Here is a 25,437-nt window from a genome sequence, read left to right as displayed (position 1 = left end):
GCCATCCAAGGAGCCCTTCACAGTACAGACCCTTCCTGGTCATGATTTATTCAACTAAGCTGTGTCTGAAAATATCCTAGCCAGGAGGTTGATTCTCTGAGGACCCAGCATGTGGGAGAACCTGCGCGCAGCCTCCAGATATAGCTCCTTCTCTACAATCCATGAGGCAGGCCGAGCAGACATCAGCCCATTTCCCAGAGGACAACACTGAGGCCACGATGACAGCTCTCACCCAAGGTTGACACAGGGCCAAGAGTTGCCAGAGGGAAAAGAGGGGAACAGAACCGCCCTAGCAGAAAGAAAACATTTGTCCTCTGGTCTGAGGAAAACAAACAGGGTGCAGCGGCCTACGCCCCCAAGACCCCCTACCTCCACCCCTGAACCAGCTGTCTGAGGGGTTGCCAAATGCTGAGTGAGGAAATCCGGGCCTAAGCTGGCAGGACACAGCACCAGCTAAATGAAACAGAGGGAAAGCACAAAGGAGCCAAGCCTCTGGGTTCCCTCTGGCGCTCTCAGGAGCCAAGGAACAAACCCAGACCACTGGGACCATCTGTGCCACTCTGTCTGCAACTCTTAAAGCAGGCCAGTGTCTTGGCTGTGTGACTACTACATGAAATGAATGTGGTATTCTGGTCCTGGGGTCAGAAATCAACAGAGGAAAAAATAAATAAATAAAATAAAATAAAAAGAAAACAGAGGACATGGGTTCAAATCCCTGCTCCCCCCCATGTAGCTTTGGCAAGCCTTTGAACTCCCTGAGGTTCAGTCTCCTCATCTGTGAAGTGGAGGTACTACACCTAGTTGGAGTGCTGCTGGAAGGATCAGATGAGATACTGAAATGGAGACAGAGACACGAGCATCCTGGTTTTTTTTTAAATTGCAGTTTGGCCAGGGCTGGGTTCAAACCCACCACCCTCAGTATATGGGGCCAGTGCCCTACTCACTGAGCCACAGGTGCCGCCCAGCGTGAGCATCCTGGGCTTTGGAGTTTTTGAAGCTTCATTCTTGCCTCACCTATGGGCACACGCACCTTCCCACCCATGGTCCCCACCCCATTCCAGGTCTTTATCTCTTTTCTTTTTCCCTTTTTGAGACAGAGTCTCACTATGTCACCCTCAGTAGAGTGCGGTGCCATCACACCTCACAGCAACCTGAAACTCTTGGGCTCAAGCAATTCTTTTGCCTCAGCCTCCCAAGTAGCTGGGACTACAGGCGCCCACCACAACGCCTGGCTAGTTTTTCTATTGTTAGTAGATATGGGGTCTCACTCTTGCTCAGGTTGGTCTCAAGCAATCGGCCTGACTGGGCCTCCCAGAGGGCTAGAATTACAGGCATGAGCCACCATTCGTAGCCAAGGCCCTTATCATTTAAATAAAAAGAAAGTGTAGCTGGGGACAGAGACGCATAAATCATAAATAATGAACAACAGAATGCTATACACAGCTGTACCTGTCACAGACACTCCTCTAATGTACTCTGATGAAAGCACTTGGGGAGCAAAGCTGTGCCCAGAACAGGATGCACCGAGGAAGCCTTTACCGCAAACCAGACCTTGGAAAGCAGGTGGGATTTCAGCAGGCAGAGGAAGAGAAGGAAGGGTTAGCCCCACAGGAGAGAGAGTGATAAAGACATGAGGCAAGAAAGAGCCTGACGAGGAGAGCGCCAGGGCAGCAGATGTCCCACTGAGTACGGGGACAAGGTGGGCACTGAGCCTAACCTCACACACACTAGAGTTTGACCTTTATCCCGAAGGCTAGGGGCTCCCCAACATTTCTGAATATATGAATCCCTTTTTTACACAAAAAAATTGATAGGATTTCTTTTGCAGAGGAGTTTTTAGGTTTGGAGCAAAACTGAGCAGAAAGAACAGTTAGCATATATGCCCCCCACACACACACACACACACGTACACACACACTTACACACACGTACACACACAGCTACCCTCGCTGTCAACAGCTCCCACCAGGTGGTCCATTTCTTGAAACCGATGAGCCCAAAGTTGCTGACACATCATTATCGCCCTAAGTCCATAGTTTACATGTGGGTTCACGGTGGGTTGTACACTCCTGGGTTTTGACAAATACACAGTGCTCTGTATTCACCATTACAGTGCCACGCAGAACCGTTTCACTGCCCTGAATACCCTCTGTGCTCTGACTGGTCATTCCTCTCTTCCCCTTAACCCCTGGCAACATGGATCTTTTACTGTCTTTATAGCTTTGCCTCTTCCAGATCATCATATATTTGGAGTCAAACAACATGTCGCTTTTTCAGGTTGTCTTCTTCACTAAACAACGTGCCTTTAAAACTCTCCATATCTTCCCATGGCTTGAGAGCTGGTTTCTCTGTCATCAAATAACATTCCACGGTCTGAATAAGAATCCCCTTTTGAGCGTATAAATTTTTTTTTTCAAGGTCATACATGAGTGGCATTTGTTTTCAATAGTAAAAAACAACAAAACTTCAAAATCAGGAGAAAATGAAAGGGCCTGAGAACCTCTGGCTCCCAGTGTAATACCTTGGTTCCCAGCTCGGGATTTGCCCGCTAACCTGGGCCCAGAGCCTAGAGTGGACTCTGTAATTCTGCTCCTCCCACCCAGCTCCAGGCTCAATCCCACTAGGGTCCCGCCCAGGTAATGCCCGGTGGGGCAGGACAGGTCTGTGTGCTGGGCCGGCGGAGCCTCCGCAGGCTGGGCTGGGTCAACTGGAACCGGGTCAGACCGCGTCGGTCAGGTCAGTTTTGAGCCGGTCAGGCCACACGGGTCAGTTGGGGAAAGCCAGGTCAGGTCCGGTAGACTCGGGTTCGGGGAAGGCCACACGCAACTGGGCAACGGGGTCGGTTCAGGTCAGTTCACGGGACTGGGCAGGGGGTTCTGGCCGGGCCGCTCCCCTGCCGCCCCGCTGGCACACCTCCACGTGGACCGTGGGACACGCAGGGCAGCGCCTGCTTCAGGTCGCCCACGGCCTTGTCCATGGCGCCGCCGGGAGCCGCAGGCACCGAGCCGGAGCGTGGCCGCCGCCACCTCAAGCCCCCAACCCCCCACCCCCCACCCCCGCACCGATACCACAGCCGTGGCCGTCACTCACGCTGGGTTCACAAATCTACCGTGCCCCGCGTATAAATATTTTAAATATCCCCCTGATATAACAATCGCATCTTTAGAATCCACAGATTGAAATGTATAACAACAAAAATTATGATAAATCCAGGGAGGCTTTGTGTATATTATTAGCTATAATGACTTTTTCATAAATTATGCACATCCCATGTCTTCGGTGCTAAATAAAGACCAAAATGACAGTGCTGGAAGCACAGGGATCCACATATCCCAGGGATTGGTGGCCTAAAGTTAGAAATGCTGTGGCCACAGGAAGATCCTTAGCTGCCCAATAGCTGGCCACAGCAGTCCCTGCTCACTACATGATGTAGTTTCACTCAGGGGGCCAGGACGCTGCGGTTTGCAGACTGAGTGGTGTATCTTGGAAAAGGGACCTTCCAGCGAGGCCACAGGACTTAGTCAGATTTGCATTTTTAAAGATCACTCTGACTAGAGGGTGCTTTGTACTCACTTCCTCCAAGTGCACAGGTAATCAACTTGAATAGATCACTGAAGATCACTCAAGAGGAATCCAACAGAAAAGTGGTAGGAAATACTTAAAGGAAACAGAAGGAAGCATGGCAGCCTGCTCAGCTGCAACGGACCGCCCTGTCGGTGGCCTTCAGTCCGAGGGAGTGCAGGGAGAAGGAACGAGGAAAGTTGAGAGGTCGGCGCAGGAAAAATGACAGACTGCCACACAGCATGTGATGAAGGAAGCAGCTGTGAATTTATTGGGTACACATGTTGGTATTTATACATTTTTACAGAGCTTACATAATGCAATCTTTTTGCTTACGTGTGCGGGTTATCTTTGCGTTTACAAGTGTGATTTATCATGCATTGTTATGTTTTAACGTTCCGCTTCCGGAGGGTGGCGGTTATTAGTCAACTCTGCCCGCTTTCTCCTATCTCAGTTTCTTATTATCTTTTTAGAACAGCTTGACATCTTCTTTATGTTAATGCTTGACTAATTCTACATTTACTATTTGATCTTATTGTTATTGATAATTATAATTTTGATTTAGAGTAAATTCTTTGACAAGTATTATTTTTCCTATTGATTTTTATTATGCGTGACAATTGGTGAAACAAGATGTTCTGAACAGGACTTTATGGTGGGTGGATGTGTTTCAGTGACTTTGTAACTTATGTAGATAATTTGTATTTTATGTCCTTGGGCTTATCGTCTTAGCTCACTGGTGGGAAAACATCTTTATGTGCTCATTGTTGGTGCCACTGAGTTTAGCAGCTCACAAGGCTGTGCTCTATCTGGATTAGTAGTGCATTGTGCTCATTCTTAGGAAAGTACATATTGACAATTTATCAGAACAAACAGACTTCTGGTACAGGATGACAAACACATGAGTAGACGCCACAATCTTTAAACTTAAGCGGGTAACTGAGCATGCTAGGCAACATTTCTGATGCTGTGCATACTGGGGGCGCTGGGGGCAAAGCTCCGGGGAGCACAAACCACCTTCCCGTCGTTCTATAACGCGGACAGCACTGCCTCACTACGGCTATATGCCGTGGGTGCGGCATTTCCCCCTTTTTTGTTTTTAAACCGTAGTTCAAAGACTTCTTGGCGTATAGAGTTAATAGAGGAAAACAGATACTGTATGAGACATGGTAAGAACAACATAACACAAAATGACAAACAACTAATAATGGTTATGAGTACAATATACTGGATCCAGTTAAGAGGATTGAGTGTTCTAAACTCATTAGTTAAAGATTGAGCCAATGTGTTAAGAGAAGTTATTGGTAAATGAGCTTGACTCATGGCTGTAATATCTTGTTGTAAGCCGTGTAAATCATGTGTTATATCATTGTCTCTCCAAACACCTTGTAAATGTGCTTGCACTTTACTCTATGATTCAGACATGTTGTATGGTAGAGGTGTAATGCAAATAGCCTGAAATGCTGAGTGACACTTTGTTTGTAGTTTCTGCTGTATATACTTAATATCTTGACTTAAAGCTAACACTACTTTTTCTAAGACATTTAATTTGGCTTCTAGTTTATTGTTAATACTGGCTTGTGTCATTAAAGTTAAAGTTAGATTATTGTTAAAAGTATTGACATAGTGTGCTGTATGCACTTGTTGCACTAAAGCTGTAGTAGCTACAGTAAAGGTGGTGATTATAGAAATTAAAGCTGCAATACCTAAAATTAAGGTTGTTACAAATTTTTTGGGCCTAATTAATTCATTAAGTGTTTCTAACACTTGTAATGCTGCATTATCATATTATGGATTGTTTTGCAGATTTACAGGTAACATTACATATGAAGGTTTTTTTACAATTAGCATAACATTTACTTGTTTAACATGTTGTATATCAAAGGACGCAATACAATTAGTTATTTTTATAAGTTAAAAGATTTTAAAGGAAATACATAGTTAACTGGATCACATGTAAATTCTTTCACAAATTCTCTTTTATGAGTTTTATTTAACCTGCACAGACCATCTACAAACATTCTAAACTTTCTTGAACTTTTGCCCTGCCTTTTACTTTCTTACATAACTATTCTGTTTCAGGACAAAATTTATCACACAAGATTCTTTCTTTACACAATGTCATTCTCCTTTCTGTTTAATTTCTCTTACTCTCAAAAACTTACTTTCCACTAAACAGGATCCTAGTTTACTATGAAGTCACTTATTCACTCAGCTAAACTGATAATTAGAAGGTTTAAAAGGCAAGAATTTTATTCGTTGACAAAGATTCAGTTTGTAAAAATATTTTTCTTATTTATACAAATTACTAGTGGCAAAGGGTCAATAATAAAGGTTTTAAATCTCACCCTTGGGATTCTGCCAGTGCTGCTGTCTGGGGGCTGTAACACTTGGGAGGCAGGCCCGCCCCACGAAGGGCAGGGGGGCCCCCAGCTTTCTTCCCCGCTGGGTTTTTTCAGCCGTCTTGGAGCTAGTGGAAATGTGTCCGGTGGTTTTGTTCGCTATCGGTGAGTGTACTTTCATTTTCTTCAAGCGGCGGGTGAGATCTTGTAGCAGCTGCTGGCGCCTCCTTCTGCGTTGTTTTTTCCGAATCTGAGTTAACTACTCCTGGAATAACTTCGAAGTTTTTAGTATAATTTGAACTTCTACTAATTGTAATTCCAACCGTTCCAGGTAAAAGTTGCCTTTTCATTGCAGTGGGGATTAAAGTAACACCGTCCCATTTGGATAATAAGACATTCTTTTCATTTGCTAAATTTAAACCTGCACTTTTAGGAGTGCCCCGTGAAAGGTCATGAATAGTAAATTCAGGGGCTTGAGGATTCAATGTAGATAAAGGCTGTGTGTTACAAGCTACAGCCTGTTCTCCCTTGGGGCCTGGGCTGGGAGAATGCCCCTTATCTAGTTTTTTGATCTCTGTACGTCCTGATCCTCAGGATCAGTGTCTCCCTTGTTATTTAAGGGGGTTCCATTCTTATGAAATTTTGATTTACATTCATTTCTCTAATGTCGCCCCTTCTTACAACGAGGGCATAAGCCGGGCGGTTCCCCCCTCGGCTTATTGGCATGGGACTGTTTACAGTCCTTCTGCATGTGACCTGGCTTGCCACAATTGTAGCAAGTGTCAGCAGGAGCTCTCGGCCCCTTACCTCCCTTATTGAAGGTATTTTTAACATAGGTGCTGAATTTCTGTCCTTGCATCGGACTGAAGGCCACCGACTGGGCGGTCCGTTGCACTCAGCCAAGACGGGCTGAGAGCCTAGACAGACTCCCCAGTACGGGAAAAGGGTCCACATTCCCACATAGACTCCTGCAATTCTAGCCCTGGTAGAATCCCTCAACCCTCAGGGCCCTGAAACTAACAGAAGGCGCTGCCTCCAGATTGTGCAACAGCACCACTCCAAGGAGGGAGCTCACACCGGGTCCCAACACTCCCTGAGACCCAAGCAGCTGTAGCACGGTGCCATTGTAGAACCCCATCCACAGCAGACTGCCTACTGTCCTGGGGCCCACCACTGCAGGAACTGAGTCTGCAGCTGCTGCCCTCAGGGATAAGGTGTGAGCTGTTACAGGTTGCCAGCCCCACAGCCCAGGTATACTGAGGTGTGGACTATCACCATCAGAGGTGAAGGTGCAAACAAAGGGTCAGCTGCCACAGCCGGGCCCAGTCACTGGTGGCATGTGTGTTCCCCACCTGCTAACCCAGGCGGCTGCGTCTGAAAGTGGCACCACTCTCCCAGAAGCAGGGCAGCAGCAAGGCTACTACACCCCTTACCTAACTATTCAACTGGTGGCCCAGAGATCACCTTGTCCCTGCCTACTGTGGCTGGCACCTCCATATACCATCAAAGTTCCTGAGGACAAGCCCACCCAGCCCAACTTCACCTCCCCACCCCCTGCCAGAGCACATAGTCCTATAGCAGCAAATTGCCCAGCCCAGTCCACCACCGTTGGCACCTGAATAATCTCCTGGGTACCTGAGGAGGTACCAGTTTATCTGTCCCCTACCTGTGTACCTGTGGTACTGGTGACTGACCTTCCTACTCATTACAGCCACCACCAACACACATCACTTAGTACCCAGAGGGTCATCTCCCCACTTCCACTGTCATTGCCAATGCCACACTGCCAGCCCACAGGCACAACAACCTACCCATGTGCCCCACAGCTGCCACTAACTAGTATCCAAGCAAGCCTTCTGGAGGCCCAAGAATTGGCCCACCTAAACCCACTAACCCTGGTGCCAGTATACACCACCCTGAACAGGTACATTCAGCCTACTGCTGCCAATACTGGGACCCAAAGACTAGCTGGCATCCTAGTCCCCAGAAAAACTTCACCACAGCCTCTACTAAAAAACTGCACCCTAAGCCACCAAGGAAAACACAGATACCATTGACACTATTTTCAGCTGAAGAAATCATACAGAAACTACATTACTGCCTGCACCTAGATTCCAAGTCAAAGTGCCCTACCTCACTAGTAATAGATCCATCTTCAGGAAAATGTCCTCCCCTACAGAAGCAAATTCAAAAAATTGGAAGAAACAACTGTTACATCAGATGCACAGATATCATTGTACGAACATAGGAAACATACAAAAGCAAAGAAATATGACACCTCCAAAGGAACATAATAATTTTCCAGCAGCAGATCACTATCAAAAAGAAATTCACAGAATTACAGAAAAAGAATTCAAGTTGATTCTAAAGAAGCTCAATGAGATACAAGAAAATCCTGAAAAAGAATACCAAAAAAATAAGAAAAACAATCCAGGATATGAATGAGGAATTTACCAAAGAAAGAGAGAGCATAAAAAAAGAACTAAAGAGAAATTCTGCAAGTGAAAGAGTCATTGAATGAAATACAAAATGCATTTAAGGATTTCAATAATAGGGTAGATCAAGTGAAATAAAGAATTTCAGAACTTTGAAATAACCCAATCAGACAAATAAAAAGGAAGAAGAACTTTAAAAATGAAAAAAGCCTTTGTGACAAATGGGACACCATCAAGCAGCCACATACTAAAAGTATTGGAGTCTCGGAAGGCAAAGAGAGAATGAAAGGGTTAGAAAAGCTATTTAACAAAATAATAAATAAAAACTTTCCAGGCCTAACAAGAGGTTTGCAACCAGGTATAGAAGTCTCTGAGAGCCCCCAATATGATGAAAAAGGTTTTATCAGCTCTGCGCCCATAGCTCAGTGGTTAGGGCACCAGCCACTTGCCCCAGGGCTAATGGATTCAAACCCAGCCCAGGCTTGCTAAACAATAATGATAACACCACCAACAACAACAAAACAAAAATAGCCGGGCATTGTGGCAGGTGCCTGTAGTCCCAGCTACTTGGGAGGCTGAGGCAAAAGAATTGCTTAAGCCCAAGAGTTTGAGGTTGCTGTGAGCTGTGATGCCACAGCACTTTACCGAGGGCAACATAGTGAGACTCTGTCTCAAAAAAAAAAAAGAAAAAGGTTTTATCCACGGCACATTATAGTCAAACTGTCTAAAGACAAGGAGAAAATTATAAAAAATAGCAAGAGAAAAGCTTTTATTCAACTATAAATGTACTCCTATCAGACTAGCACCAGTTATCTCAACAGAAACCTTATAGACCAGGAAAGAACGGGATGAAATATCCAAAGTCCTGAAAGAAAAATACTGGCAGCAAAGAATACTATGCCCAACAAGATTTATAAATGAAGGAGAAATAGTCTTTCTCAGACAAGCAAAAGCTGAAGGAACAACATTGTGAGTATAGAAAATGCTACTAAATTGTACATTTTAGTGCAATCGGGGTCTCACTATACTGCCCAGGCTGTACTCAAACTTCTAGGCTCAAGTTATGCTCCTCAATCAAATCAGCCTCCTGAGTACCTTGGACTACAGGCATGAGCCACTGTACTCAGCAAATAGGTTTATTTTATGTTCTATGAATTTCACTTCATTGAAAAAATGAGGGGGAAAGATAGGCTAGGGGTTAGCCTCACCTTGAGATAGGGTTAACACCTGGAAGGGGCATGGAGGTAACTTCTAGGGGGCTGGCTAACTCAGTTTCTTGGGCTGGGTCCTGGTTGCACATGTGTGTGAATTTGTGAAAATTCCTCAAGCTATATCCGGGTAACATGTGCAGTGTCATCTATATTTTATATACTAGTAAAAGGAAGTTGGTTTTGTCTTTTTTAGAAAAGGAAGTCCTTGCTAATTTAAGATGGTAACAAAAGCTTTTAACCAGGGACAGAGCAAGGATGAGGGTGACATGAGTGAGGTGAATCACCCAAGTGCAGGGTCAGAGCCTATCTTCGTTTAAAATATTGATATTTTATTCATCAGCCTTTTTTGCATTTGATTTTTTTTTAATTACTACTAAAAAATTGCTCATCTTAGTTACTGAGGTTTTTGGCATCCTCTTTGCTATGGTCTGAATATTTGTGTCCCTCCAAAAATTCATAGGCTAAAAACTTCGAAGGTGATGGTATTAACAAGTGGGGGCCTTTGAGAGGCAATGAGGTCATGAGGTTCTCTGCTCTGGTGATTAGAATTAGTGGGTAAAGTGAGGCCCTGAGTCCCTGCTCACTAAGTGACATAGCTTTATACAAGAGGCCTGAGGGAGTTTCTGCCCCTTTCACCACATGAGGATAGAGCAAGACAACACCATTATGAGGAGCAGACCCTCACCAGACCCCACAAATCTGTGGGCACCTTGATCTTGGACTTCCCAGCCTCTAGAACTATAAGCAAAGAATTGTTTATAAATTACCCAGACTAAGATATTTTCTTATAGCAGCCCAAACAGACTGACATCCTTCAATTTTGCACCCAGATAAGTACCTCATTTATCACCCGTAAGTCCTGCCCCTATTTCAACACAGCACCATTGGGAAACCAGTGCAAATGCAATCCAAATAGCCCTCAAGGAGGAGCCTGCTCTTACCTTCCTCTCAATGACTCCAACTCCACAGCACACTCAGAAAGACAAATATACGGGGGCACTTCCTGCAGAGAATGGGCTTCCTGAAGTGCCTACTGCAGCCTTGGGTGGCATAAACCAGACCCTAGTCCCTTTTCCAAGATACACCACTCAGTCTCTAAACCCTGCAGCATCCCGACCCCCTGAGTGAAGCTACAGCACTTAGTGAGCAGGGACTCAGGGCCCCACATTACCCACTAAGGCATTGGGTAAAAGATAGTAGCCATAGCTCAGAAAGGGGGCTCCCAGGAGGACCCAAATAAATAGACTTTCCTCATTCTCATAATACTTAACAACACTCACTTCTGGAAGAGCCTTAGAGTCTTTTTCTGTTTTGTTTTTTCAGTAGGCAAAGGTAAGTGCAGGGTCTTGAGTGTGCATTTCAAAAGAAGACAAAATGGAGAACACAGCATTATTTCTCCAGTACTCTCTCCTTGAATTCCTGGAGGATTTGTTTATGGAATCAGATCCTCCTATAATGAACAAAAGCTTTAAGCCTGTGTCACTTTCCCTTGGATGAAATATGAACTCTTTAAATAAATACACAGTTATGTGGCAAATAATGACAGGGACATATTCTGAGGAAAGTATCATTGGACAATTTTGTCACTGTGTGATCACAGAGTGTACTTACACAAATCTAAATGGTACGGCCTACTATACACCTAGGCTATATGGTACAGCCAGCCTGTTGCTCCTGGGCTATATGGTACAGCCAGCCTGTTGCTCCTGGGCTATATGGTACAGCCAGCCTGTTGCTCCTGGGCTACACACCTGCACAGTATGTCACTGTGCTGATACTGTAGGCAACTGTAACACAATGGCAACTTGTGCATCTAAGCACAGAAAAGGTACAGTAAAAATATGCTGTTATAACCTCATAGGACCATTGTTGTATACGTGGCCCATCTCTGACCATAACATTGTTATGTAGCGTGTGACTATATTTTATAAAGCAGTATTTTTTTTATCCAAAGAACGTGATCACGTTTTCAATATTTAATAACAACATTTTTGATCCAACTAATGGAGGTACATTTACAAAGAGACACATGAATGTTTAAAAATTAATATCATAGCAGATAAAAGACCTATAAAGATTGGGCGGCGCCTGTGGCTCAGTCGGTAAGGCGCCGGCCCCATATACCGAGGGTGACGGGTTCAAACCCGGCCCCAGCCTAAACTGCAACCAAAAACTAGCCGGGTGTTATGGCGGGCGCCTGTAGTCCCAGCTACTTGGGAGGCTGAGGCAAGAGAATCACGTAAGCCCAGGAGTTGGAGGTTGCTGTGAGCTGTGTGAGGCCACAGCACTCTACCGAGGGCCATAAAGTGAGACTCTGTCTCTACAAAAAAAAAAAAGATTATATATATCTACATCTATATGAACATATTTATGATATATTTACTTTATTTTAAAGTGCAACCACATTCTAGAACAGCATAGTCCAATAGCCATTTAGCCACAACTGACTATTGAGCACTCGAAATGTATCTTCTATGACTGAGGGACTGAATTTCTTATTTTTTTTAATTTTAATTAGTGTAAGTTTAAATTTATTTAAATAACCACATGTGGTTAATGGCTACTGCATTAAACAGTGCAGATCTAGATAGCATTTTGCAAACACTTAACTCACTGAACATTAATTGGCAACTTCTTACCAATTCAATAAATGTGCTTCTCAAACACTGGTACTTATTTCCATAATAAAACAAATAGGTTAGAAAGTGTCATGTAAAACTAGATCCCATTCACATTAGAACCAAAAATACATACGTTAGAATGAATTTTTAAAGACTGTACATGACCTAAATAAAGAAACCTAGAATATCTCACTAAGGTTTTTTTTTGGACCAAGTGCTCAACCCAGGGAAGTAGAAAAAAGAACAAAATAAAGAAAAAGTACTAATAATTAGGCAAATGAAAGAGGTAGTGTGGGTGGGGCTCGAGGCCAGCTCTGCTTTAAATGAGAGAGCTGGGGACACCCTTCTGGGAAGGTGATGACAATTTTTTCAGCCAACATTTGCAATATAAGAATGAACGAATCGGGCCGTGCCTGTGGCTCAGTGGATAGGGCGCTGGCCCCATACACTGAGGGTGGTGGGTTCAAACCCTGCCCCGGCCAAACTGCAACAACAAAATAGCCGGGCGCCTGTAGTCCCAGCTACTAGGGAGGCTGAGGCAAGAGAATCACCTAAGCCTAGAAGTTGGAGGTTGCTATGAGCTGTGTGATGCCACAGCACTCTACTGAGGACAACAAAGTGAGACTCTGTCTCTACAAAAAAAAAAAAGAAAGAAAATGAATGAATCATGTACAGATAAAATGATTTGTAGACCAGGGTTTATCTACCATTGATTGACATGTTAGGCCAGATAATTCTTTACTGTGAGAACTGTCCTATGCATTGTAGGATGTTAGCAGTATCCATGGCCTCTACTCATTAAATGCCAATACCACACCCAACTCATCCTAGTTGTGACAACCAAAAATGTCTCCTGACATGGCTAAATGTCCCCAAAGAGGGAAAGGAAGAGGAGAGGAGGGGGGGAGAATAGCCCCAGCAGGGAACACTGTTTCAGACAAACGAAGAGTATGTTCAAGGTTCCTGAGGTGGGAAAGGACCGAGGTATCCAGGGACCAAAAGAAAGACTTGTCCAAGCTGACACTGGTGAGGAAGATGGAGGCAAGGCAGAGCCTGGGGGCCCCGGCATCCAGTACCCACGGGAATCTGAGTTTCATTCTAAGAGAGACAGAAAAACATTAAGTCACTGAAGGGCTTCGGGAGGGGCCAGGCCATGATCTGTTTGACTCAGGGGACAGCTGCAAGGGTCAGGTGGAAGCAGGGGGTTATTCAGGAGTTCAAAGAACAGTAGAGGATAGTGTTGAAGAACTGAGTCCTTAGCAGTTGATGAACTTCTTTGTGCCTCAGCTTCCTCACCTGTAAAATGGGCATAACAGTAGTACATCTCCCCAGAGGGTGGGTGTGAGGATGAAAAGGAATTAGTGTTTGCAGTACAGCTAGACAAGGTCTGGCCCATAGCATGTGCTTTCGAGGCAATTTGCTCTTATCATGACTGTGCTAGCCCAGATGGAAAATGATGATGTTGGCTCTGAGTGGAGGCCAGTGTAATCACTTCTGTGGAGAGCTGCAGCTGGAGGGGGCCATCGGGCTAAAAGGTTTACTGACGATGTAAGAACAGAGAGAAGTGGGCAAAAAAGAAAACCAATGAGAGGTGGAGCACCAGGAAACTGACGGGCTAGGCAAGTGGGTGCTGAGGGAATTGAAGCCATCATGGATAACCCCAGAGGTCTGGGCTTAAGCAACAGTGTGAATGGGGTCCATTTATGTGATGGGAAAGACTAAAGATCAATTTAGGACATATTAGATTTAAGATACCCATGTGGGTCTATTAAGTCATGGCTGATCGAAGGGTCAGAGCTCAGGGAAGAGTTGTGGACTGAATATAGAAACCTGTTCTTCATCTTTTGCAAAGAAAACATTTAATAATTTAGTTTGAATGCATTATTTGGTCATAATATGTAAAGGCACTCAAATTCTAAGGAATTTATTGTACAGATAGATTCAAAACAAAAATTCACATTTATATAAATCATTCGTTGAAGCATTGTTTGTAATAGTACAGTTTATAAATCACCTAAATAACACTTGAGAGGGGACTGGTTAAATATATTGTTATATGGCCATAAAATAGAATATTGCTTTTTTTTTTTTTTTTGGCCAGGGCTGGGTTTGAACCCGCCACCTTCGGCATATGGGACCGGCGCTCTACCCCTTTGAGCCACAGGCACTGCCCAGAATATTGCTTTTTCTTAAATTTTATTTTTTATTTGTATATATTCATGGGATATAAGAGCACCGTGGTAAAGTCAGAGTCTTCATCACATCCATGGATGGAGTAACACATGTGGTGTCCACCAAGCAACCTCTCATCAGCCACCCCCTTCTCAGCCCTCCCCTCTTCCAGGTCTCCTGCCCATCGTTCCACACTCTGGCACCACGTGCACAAGTCATTTAGTTCCCACTTATGAGTGAGAACATGCTGCATTTGTCTTCCTGCGTCTGAGCTGTTTCACGTAAGATCATGGTCTCCAGTTCCATCCATGTTGATGCAAAGGACTTGATTTCATTCTTTTTCATAGCTGCAAAGGACTTGATTTCATTCTTTTTCATAGCTGAATAATATTTCATTGTATATGTATACAACATTTTCTTTACCCCATCGTCTGCGGATGAATGCTTAGGCTGATTCTGTATCTTTGCTATTGTGAATAGTTCTGTGATAAGCATACAAGTGCTGGTTATCTTTTTTACATATTGATTTCTTTTCCTTTGGGTAGACTCCCAGAAGTGTGATTGCTGAATCACATGGTGGTTTTATTTTTAGTTCTTTGAGAAATCCGCATACTGTTTTCCACATAGGTAAAATTGAACACTGTACAATTGATTTTTTTTTAAAGTCAGCTTAACATGTCCTGATACAGAATGATCCACCAGAGATACTGTTCAGTAGGGGAAAAAAAAAACAAAGTACACCAAAAAAATGTATAATAGACTACATGATAGGATATGTAGTGTGCTCCTCATACTCACCAAAAAAGGAATAGATTTGCTAAGCTTGTTACAAGCACAGAATATTTCTGGAAGGTTACACAATTGCTAACAATGGTAGCAATGGCTAGATGACAGGAGTTGATGAAAGATTTACTTTCTACTCCAGGTTTTTTTTTCTACCATTGCATATGGAACCCCTAGCACGTATTTGTTACTATTTTAAGTTTTATTTTTGCTTATTTGTTGACAAGATCTTACTCTGTCACCCAAACTGGAGTGCAGCAGCACAATCATAGCTCACTGCAACCTTGAATTACTGGGTTCGAGGATCCTCCTGTCTTGGTCTCCCGAGTAGCTGGGAGTACAGGCACTCACCACCACACCCAGGCAATTTTTTTAATGTTTTGTACAGACAGAGTCTCCATATGTTGCCCAGGCTGGTCTTGAACTCCTGGCCTCAAGTGATCCTCCTGCTTCAGCTTCCCAAAGTGCTGAGATTACAGGCATGTGGCACCACACCCAGCCATAATTTTTTAAAAAATGAACATGGTCTGGTGGGGAAACTCACTCTAGTAGTAATGTGGAGAAAGAGACCAGAGACAGGATACCTACCAGTCAGCAGGCTACTGCAGTGGTCCAAGCAAGAGAAGAAATGGGGACTAGGGCTAAGGCTGTGTCAGTGAGGACGGAGAGGAAGACCGGGCCACAAGGAGCAATTTGCAGAGAGTCCAAACTTGCACAAATGACTGGATATGGGTTGTGAAGAGGAGAGAGCATGACGGCTGGGACTTGGCTGAGTCTCAGGTCTGCCTCTTCCTCCAACACCTCCTGGAAGGCTTGAAGGCTAGAGATCTGCCTGAACAAGCTGAAGAGAGGGGTACCTAGGACTGAGGGTGTACCTGGGTGAGCAGAGCGCTCCAACTGCCCGCCATGCATACACACACCCACACACACTCACCATCACGTGGACTCCTGGGCCTCTGCCCATGCTCTCATCCAGAGAAGCTGAAACTTACATGCTTTCCTACACTGTGCACATTGGGAAAATGAACACCCACGACATTCTTCTTTCCTTCCTGCCAAGGAGCAGCAGAAATGTCTGCAACATAAAGAAAATATTTCTGACTCTTTCTTCTTCCCCGTGTGAGAGCTGAATTTCCCCGCCCTTTGGAACAGCCTGACCCAGGACAACTGTAGCATGCTTCATTTGCAAGCGGATGAAGAGTGTTAGGTAATTGTCAGCCTTTTCATAGGGAGTGGGGGATACCAGCAGCTTGTAAATCAGGAGGCAGCAGCTTGCCCACAAAGCAGTCTTGCCAGAGATGAGTCCTGACTGTGGAAAGTTAAGGTGGCAGTGTCCTCAGACAACTGTGGGATCTCTGCTTGCATTTTTGTTCCCAAATCCAGTTTTTATAAAGGAAAGAAAAGAGTTAATTCTGCTCACATTACAAAAATGCATCTTAAAAGTCTTGTTTATTCCTAGGCACAACTATCCCTGCCCAAAAATGCTAATTCATTTTCTCGCTAATCAGCACCCAAGGGACTATTCTCACTTCTCATACAGCTCTTCTTGACCCATCCCTGGCTTGGTGCAGACTGAGAAGAGCTGAGCTCAGCTGATCCAAAGCCCCAAGGTTGAGGCTGACACTCCAAGCAGCCCCACATTCCCTGCCCTGGAGCCTTCTTCCGGGCCTGCAGCCCAGCACACAGGCGCGTGGAGGATCGCACCAGAAGGCAGGGCCTAGCCTCCACAGAAGGCTCTGGCTGTCTCTTAGACACCCTGTGCTGTGGCAGCCTGCAGCCACCTCCCCATGGGAGCCACCCTTGAGAGATGAAGCCGCCCTTCATATACAAGGGTCTTCCTTGCTTTATAGCCTCAATCTTGCCTTCCCATTCCTCCACCTGAAGGCCATGTCTGTTATTTTCTGTGTTTTGATGCTTTGACATCTGGGACTGCCCCACCCAGGGTTAGTCAATTCCTAGAGATAAGACATACCTCCCCCATATACACCCAAACCAGAGTCTATACTCTCAACCTTGTTTACTGGGTCCTGATCACCCAAGGCCAGGTAGCACACAACCAGGGACAGCCCCCACGCCCAGAGCCCCCTGAAATTATTCAAATTAGCCAGATCTAAACCTGCTCCCCCTGCCTTGCCATTCAAAGGCTCTTGCCCGGAATGTACCTCCTCCATGTCTCCTGACCCACCTGGAGCTTCCCCTGCAGGGCCCCACTGTGTGGCGTGCCCCTCCTCTTGGGATTTGTGAGTGTAACAATTTTCTTTCAATGGTAGCCATCTCTTGACCTATTGGCCTGGCCATACCCAATAATGAAACCTATATTTTGAAATAATGACCTCAGGCTTCAGTTCCTACTATCTTCTGAAACTCTCCTCACCAGGAGACATTTCTTTTTTATTCTTTTACTTTTCTCTTTTTTTTTTTTTTGAGACGGAGTCTCACTCTGTTACCCTGGGTAGAGTGCTGTGACGTCACAGCTCACAACAACCTCAAACTCTTGGGCTTAAGCAATTCTCTTGCCTCAGCCTCCCAAGTAGCTGGGACTACAGGCGCCCGCCACAACACCGGGCTATTTTTTTGTTGCAGTTGTTTAACTGGCCCAGGCCGGGTTCAAACTCGCCACCCTTGGTGTATGTGGCTGGCGCCATAACCACTGTGGTATGGGTGCCGAGCCAGGAGACATTTCTTGTTTCCAAATCTAATGGGGATACACTTTATTTATTTTATTTATTTATTTATTTTTATTTTTATTTTTTTTTGAGACATAGTTTCACTCTGTCACCCTCGGTAGAATACAGTGGCATCATACCTCAAACTCCTGGATTCAAGAGATTCTCTTGCCTCAGTCTCCCAAATAGCTGGGACTGCAGGTGACCTCCACAATGCCCAGCTATTTTTAGAGATGAGGTCTCACTCTTGCTCAGGCTGGTCTCAAACTCCTGAGCTCAGGTGATCCACCTGCCTCCACCTCCCAGAGTGCTGGGATTACAGGCGTGAGCCACCACGCCTGGCTTTGGATACACTTTAGTCCAGAGGCTGCCAACCTTTTTTCTTCTCTGCTGCATATTGGAAGAATAAGAGTTGGGCCATACAATAAATAAGCAAACACTAACAAAAGCTGATTATCAAAAAAAACAAAATAAAATAAAAAGGTCCCTGCATACTTCTCATGATATCCCACCACAGATAAGCAAAAAAAGTCCTCACAAAATCAAAATGCGACCTGTGGGCCACAGGTTGGACACCCTACTTTAGTCCTTACTTCCCATCACTGACCACTCCCTTGCTGCAACTTGCCTGTTCTGTGGTTTTGCTCTTTTATATATTTAAGGACTTAAATATCAGTGTTTTTAGGGCCCGGTCCTGAGTTCTGTTTTCTTCTACCTTCTGAAATGTCCTCACCAGGACAGTTTGTTTTCTTCTAGGTCTGCACATGCTCCCAGCGTACTCATCATTATCACCTATTCGCCAACAGCCACCAATAACCTTTCCTCTGCACTGACCTCACTCCCCAGCTCCAGCGGGACCTCTCCCTGTGCATGACACTTCAAGCTCAACATGGCCAATGCTAAAGTCAGGATCTTTTGCTCCAAAGCTGCCTCTTCTCTGCTTACCCTTCAGAGCACCCACATAAGAAACCTGGGCATCCTGTGACTTGTTGTAAACATATCCAGGAAGGGCCTAGGTACTGGACAGTCTCAGGCTTGAGTCTCTCCAATCTGCCCCATCTTCCTGCCTCCACTGGTCCTGCCCTATCACAGACCCTTGTCCCCTTCAAGAGAACTCCTGCCCTGTGCTCCCAGATTGCTCTGCATCCACCCAGACCTCCCTCCAGTCCCACCCATTGCCACAGTGCTCATTAATCCATCCAAAATCAAATTCTCCCCATACTTCTCTCCTGTACTAGAGCCTTCCACGGCTCCCCACTCCTTTCTGGATTTTAAAACCTGTGCTCTGATAAATCCAATCTTTTGTGATCTTGTTCCTTTTCCTTCCCCAAGTGTGTCTCAGACCCCATATCCCCCATCCTGAATTCCACACTCCAGACACACAGAACCTGGGAGCTTATTGCCCCAAGTGCACCTCACACCTCCCCGCACCTTCCTTCCGAGGCGCTCTTGGTCAGGAATGGCTTTCTTCCCCTTTTCAGAATATAACTACGGCTTTCTCTGAAACCCTCCTTTGAATCCCTTCCTTTTTACCTTTTAGGCAGCACCTACAATATTTGATTGTTCTTATTTCTTTTTATGTTTATTCAAAAACATTTATTGAAAATCTACTTTGTGCCTGGACCCAGAGGCCCCACGTAGCCCCTCCCTGACTCCAGGGAAGACTCACACCACGCTGCCCCCGAGGCTTTCTACCTCCCTTCCTCTGCTGTAAACAAGGACAAAGAGGAGGAGTCCACGTGGCCCTCTTGTCACCCCCACACTGCCCTCAAAAGAACCTTTCTAAAGAATTCATCCCTCTGGGCATTTCACTCCCTTCCCGTAAAACTTTCATGACTCCCCAGTACCCAAGTTCAAACAGGTGAGGCCCGGCTTCTTCCACTGGCTCTTCCCCAGTCTCCTTGTCCCCTCTCAACACACACTGCCGCAGGCAACCCACACGGCCTGTGTCTTTCTTCCTCTGCTTTGTTGCGCTTTGTCTCTACTACACCTTGGCTCCTGCTGTCTCCTCTGCCTTAAATCCTCTCCTCACCTGGCTTGCAACAATTCTGTGGGGCAGCAGTTTGGTAGGGACAAGCTCCCAATGGGGCTGGCGGGGCTCACTCCTGCACATGTGATCAGCTGACAGGTGGACTGGACCTGGGTGAGTCCTGAGGGTCTCCCTCCGTGACAGGCAGTTGGGTGGGCCTGTCAGTAACAGCACTTCAGTTCAGGTCTGTCTGTGTGGCCAGCTTGGGTGTCCTCACATGGCAGCTGGTTTCTAAGGGGCAGGTCTTGCTGGGCAAGCGCTCAAGAGATCTCTGCTTGCACTACATTTGCTCAAATCCTATAGGCCAAAACATGGAGATCTACCACAGTCCGCCCTTAGTCCTGAAGAGTAAGGAAATGGCACCTTCCTCCCATGAATTATACCCACAGTGCTTTCCCAAAGTACCCAAAATGCTATCCAATCTCAGCATTGGGCTCAGACCCCATGATCTCAACTGTGCAGCAGATCTGGATGTGGCTGGGTTTCCTTGGGTACAATTCCTCAGGCATGGCCTCTCTCTTTTTCTTTTTTTTTTATTAAATCATAGCTGTGTACATTAATGCAGTCATGGGGTACAATGTGCTGGTTTTATATACAATTTGAAATATTTTCATCAATCTGGTTAACATAGCCTTCATGGCATTTTCTTAGTTATTGTATTAAAACATTTATATTCTACCTTTAGTAAATTTCACAGGTACCCTCATAAGATGCACCATAGGTGTGGTCCCACCAATTACCCTCCCTCCACCCATCCTCCCCTCTCCCCTCCCCTCCCTCTCCCTGTGGCCTCTCTTGAGACCTGTGAGCTAAAGAGACAAGGTATCTGTCTTCACACACCCAGGGTACATGGTGAAGCAGGGACAGGATAAGCTCAGTAGATGCTCCCACCACAAAGGAGAGAAAGAAGAGGCAAGTAGCAGTCCCTGGATCAAAGGAATCCTGAGATCAAGCCAGGCACATGGTATCAGAACCCTGACTCTAGAGGCAGGAATGTTACTTGAACAGGACCCCATTCTCCTTGGCTCTTGGTTATACCCTCTGGGCTCTTGGTTCTGGCTTCTCAGAGGTCCTTCTTTCCCTGAGAAAAACCTCTGTGTATCCGGGCCACCTTCCTGCCCATAAAAAAGTTGGGGACCCAGAGGCTTATTTTCGCTATGAACTATTTCAGTTCCTTTTAGTCCAAACTGGCAGAGCCATTGCCAAAACAATGCTCCTTAAAACTTCATGGGTTTTCTGTAAATATTATCGGGGTCTGCTTCATGCACCCAAAGCCACATGCATAATTTCAAGAAGACTCTATTCTACTTCAGCTATGGGACAACATCCTTGGTGTTCTTAAAAATCCTTTTTTTTTTTTTTGGAGACAGAATCTCACTTTGTTGCCCTCGGTAGAATGTCAGGGCATCACAGCTCATAGCAACCTCAAACTCTTGGGCTTAAGTGATTCTCTTGCCTCAGCCTCCCAAGTAGCTGAACTACAGAAGCTCACCACAACGCCCAGCTATTTTTTGGTTGTAATTTTCATTGTTATTTGGCAGGCCCAGGCTGGATTTGAACCCACCAGCTCCAGTGTATGTGGCTGGTGCCCTAGCTGCTACACTATAGGTGCTGAGCCAGAAATCCTTTTGTTTAGCTGAGAAGGTCTACTGGGCACCGCTTAAATCTTCCTGGGGTCTTAAATGTTCTCTAGTCATACCCTTGATTTGATCTTTACCTTTAAACCAGTTCTTACTTTGAGAACCCACTACCTGCTAAAGAACCTAGAAATGAGAACTAGTTTTCTTTTCTAACCAAATAAACTGAACAGGTCCTTATTTAGGTGAACTCTGTCTTTTAATATTTTATCATGCGAACTCAAATGACTCTTTCAACACTCCATCTCTAGATCCTTTTAGCCAAATCCACAAATTCATTAGGCACATCTATCATCTAAGTTATCAATTAATGTGAATGTTTTAAATTGTCCTCTAAAGAGGCACAGGTTGGCTGACTGGATACAAAAACTCAAGCCAGATCTGTAAGAATCTCATCTTACATTAAAAGACAAATATAAACTCAAGGTGAAGGGATGGTCATCTATACTCCAAGCAAATGGAAAGCAGGAAAAAAAGCATGCGTTCCAATCCTATTCGCAGATGCAATAGGCTTTAAACCAACCAAAATAAGGAAGGATAAGGATGGACACTTCATACTTGTTAAAGGTAATACTCAATATGATGAGATTTCAATTATTAATATTTATGCACCCAACCAGAATGCACCTCAATTTATAAGAGAAACTCTAACAGACATGAGGAAACTTGATTTCCTCCAGTTCCATAGTAGTTGGAGATTTTAACACCCCTTTAGCAGTGCTGGATAGATCCTCCAAAAAGAAGCTAAGCAAAGAAATCTTAGATTTAAACTTAACCATTCAACAGACTGGACTTAACAGACATCTACAGAACATTTTATCCCAACAAAACTGAATGCACATTCTTCTCATCAGCCCACGGAACATACACCAAAATCGACCACATCCTAGGCCACAAATCTAACCTCAGAAAATTTTAAAAAATAGAAATTATTCCTTGCATCTTCTCAGACCACCATGGAATAAAAGTTGAACTCAATAACAACAGGAATCTGCATACCCATACAAAAACATGGAAGCTAAACAACCTTATGCTGAAGGATAGACGGGTTATAGACAAGATTAAGAAGGAAATCACCAAATTTTTGGAACAAAACAACAATGAAGACACAAACTATCAGAACCTCTGGGATACTGCAAAGGCAGTCCTAAGTGGGAAATTTATAGCACTGCAAGCCTTCTTCAAGAAAACGGAAAGAGAGGAAGTTAATAACTTAATGGGACGTCTCAAGCAACTGGAGAAGGAAGAACATTCCAACCCCAAACCCAGCAGAAGAAAAGAAATAACCAAAATTAGAGCAGAATTAAATGAAATTGAAAACAAAAGAATTATACAACAGATCAATAAATCCAAAAGTTGGTTTTTTGAAAAGATCAATAAAATAGATAAATCTTTGGCCAACCTAACCAGGAAAAAAAGAGTAAAATCTCTAATTTCATCAAGCAGAAATGGCAAAGATGAAATAACAACAGACCCCTCAGAAATTCAAAAAATCCTTAACAAATATTACAAGAAACTTTACTCTCAGAAATATGAAAATCTGAAAGAAATCGACCAATACTTGGAAGTACGCCACCTACCAAGACTTAGCCAGAATGAAGTGGAAATGTTGAACAGGCCTATATCAAGTTCTGAAATAGTATCAACTATACAAAATCTCCCTAAAAAGAAAAGCCCAGGACCAGATGACTTTACCTCAAAATTCTACCAAACCTTTAAAGAAGAACTAGTACCTATATCACTACACCTCTTCCACAATATAGAAAAAGAAGGAATATTACCCAACACATTCTATGAAGCAAACATCACCTTGATTCCCAAACCAAGGAAAGACCCAACAAGAAAAGAAAATTATAGACCAATATCACTAATGAATATTGATGCAAAAATACTCAATAAGATCCTAACAAACAGAATCCAACAACACATAAAAAAAAAATTATACACCATGACCAAGTGGGATTTATCCCAGGGTCTCAAGTGGGATTTATCCCAGGGTCTCAAGGCTGGTTCAATATACGTAAATCTATAAATGTAATTCAGCACATAAACAACCTAAAAAAATAAAGACCATATGGTTCTCTCAATTGATGCAGAAAAGGCTTTTGACAATATCCAGCATCCCTTCATGATCAGAACACTTAAGAAAATTGGTATAGAAGGGACATTTCTTAAACTAATAGAGGCCATCTACGGCAAACCCACAGCCAATATCGTATTGAATGGAGTTAAATTGAAATCATTTCCACTTAGATCAGGAACCAGGCAAGGTTTCCCATTGTCTCCATTGCTCTTTAACATTGTAATGGAAGTTTTAGCCATTGCAATTAGGGAAGAAAAGGCGATCAAGGGTATCCACATAGGGTCAGAAGAGATCAAACTTTCACTCTTCGCAGATGACATGATCATATATCTGGAAAACACTAGGGATTCTACTACAAAACTTTTAGAAGTGATCAAGGAATACAGCAATGTCTCAGGCTACAAAATCAACACCCATAAATCTGCAGCCTTTATATATACCAACAATAGCCAAGCCAAAAAAACAGTTAAGGACTCTATTCCTTTCACAGTAATGCCAAAGAAGATGACATATTTGGGAGTTTATCTAACAAAGGATGTGAAAGATCTCTATTAAGAGAACTATGAAACTTTAAGAAAAGAAATAACTGAAGATGTTAACAAATGGAAAAACATACCATGCTCATGGTTGTTAAAATGTCTATACTACCCAAAGCAATGTATAATTTTAATGCAATTTCTATTAAAGCTCCAATTTCTATTAAAGTCATATTTTAAAGATCTTGAAAAAATAATACTTCATTTTATATGGAATCAGAAAAAAACCTCGAATAGCCCAAACATTACTCAGAAATAAAAACAAAGCAGGAGGAATTACGCTACCAGACCTGAGACTGTACTATAAATCGATAGTGATCAAAACAGCATGGTACTGCCACAAAAACAGAGAAGTAGATGTCTGGAACAGAATAGAGAACCAAGAGATGAATCCAGCTACTTAACCGTTATTTGATCTTTGACAAGCCAATTAAAAACATTCAGTGGGGGGCGGCGCCTGTGGCTCAGTGAGTAGGGCGCCGGCCCCATATGCCGAGGGTGGTGGGTTCAAACCCAGCCCCAGCCAAACTGCAACAAAAAATTAGCCGGGTGTTGTGGCGGGCGCCTGTAGTCCCAGCTACTCGGGAGGCTGAGGCAAGAGAATCGCGTAAGCCCAAGAGTTAGAGGTTGCTGTGAGCCATGTGACACCACGGCACTCTACCGAGGGCGGTACAGTGAGACTCTGTCTCTACAAAAAAAAAAAAAAAAAAAAACATTCAGTGGAGAAAAGATTCCCTATTTAACAAATGGTGCTGGGTGAACTGGCTGGCAACCTGTAGAAGATTGAAACTGGACCCACACCTTTCACCATTAACTAAGATAGACTCACACTGGATAAAAGATTTAAACTTAAGACATGAAACTATAAAGATACTTGAAGAGAGTTCAGGGAAAACTCTTGAAGGAATTGGCCTGAGTGAATATTTTATGAGGAGGACTCCCCAGGCAATTAAAGCAGTATCAAAAATACACTACTGGGACCTGATCAAACTAAAAAGCTTCTGCACAGCCAAGAACATAGTAAGTAAAGCAAGCAGACAGCCCTCAGAATGGGAGAAAATATTTGCAGGTTATACCTCCAATAAAGGTCTAATAACCAGAATCCACAGAGAACTCAAAAGTATTAGCAAGAAAAGAACACGTGATCCCATCTCAGGGTGGGCAAGGGACTTGAAGAGAAACTTCTCTAAAGAAGACAGACACACGATCTACAAACACATGAAAAAAAGCTCATCATTCTTAATCATCAGAGAAATGCAAATCAAAACTACTTTGAGATATCACCTAACCCCAGTAAGATTAGCCTATATCACAAAATCCCAAGACCAGAGATGTTGGCGTGCATGTGGAGAAAAGGGCAC

The sequence above is a fragment of the Nycticebus coucang genome, chromosome 6, assembly GCF_027406575.1.
Source record: "Nycticebus coucang isolate mNycCou1 chromosome 6, mNycCou1.pri, whole genome shotgun sequence".
Lineage (NCBI taxonomy): Eukaryota > Metazoa > Chordata > Mammalia > Primates > Lorisidae > Nycticebus > Nycticebus coucang.
Note: the sequence above shows the minus strand (reverse complement) of the source record.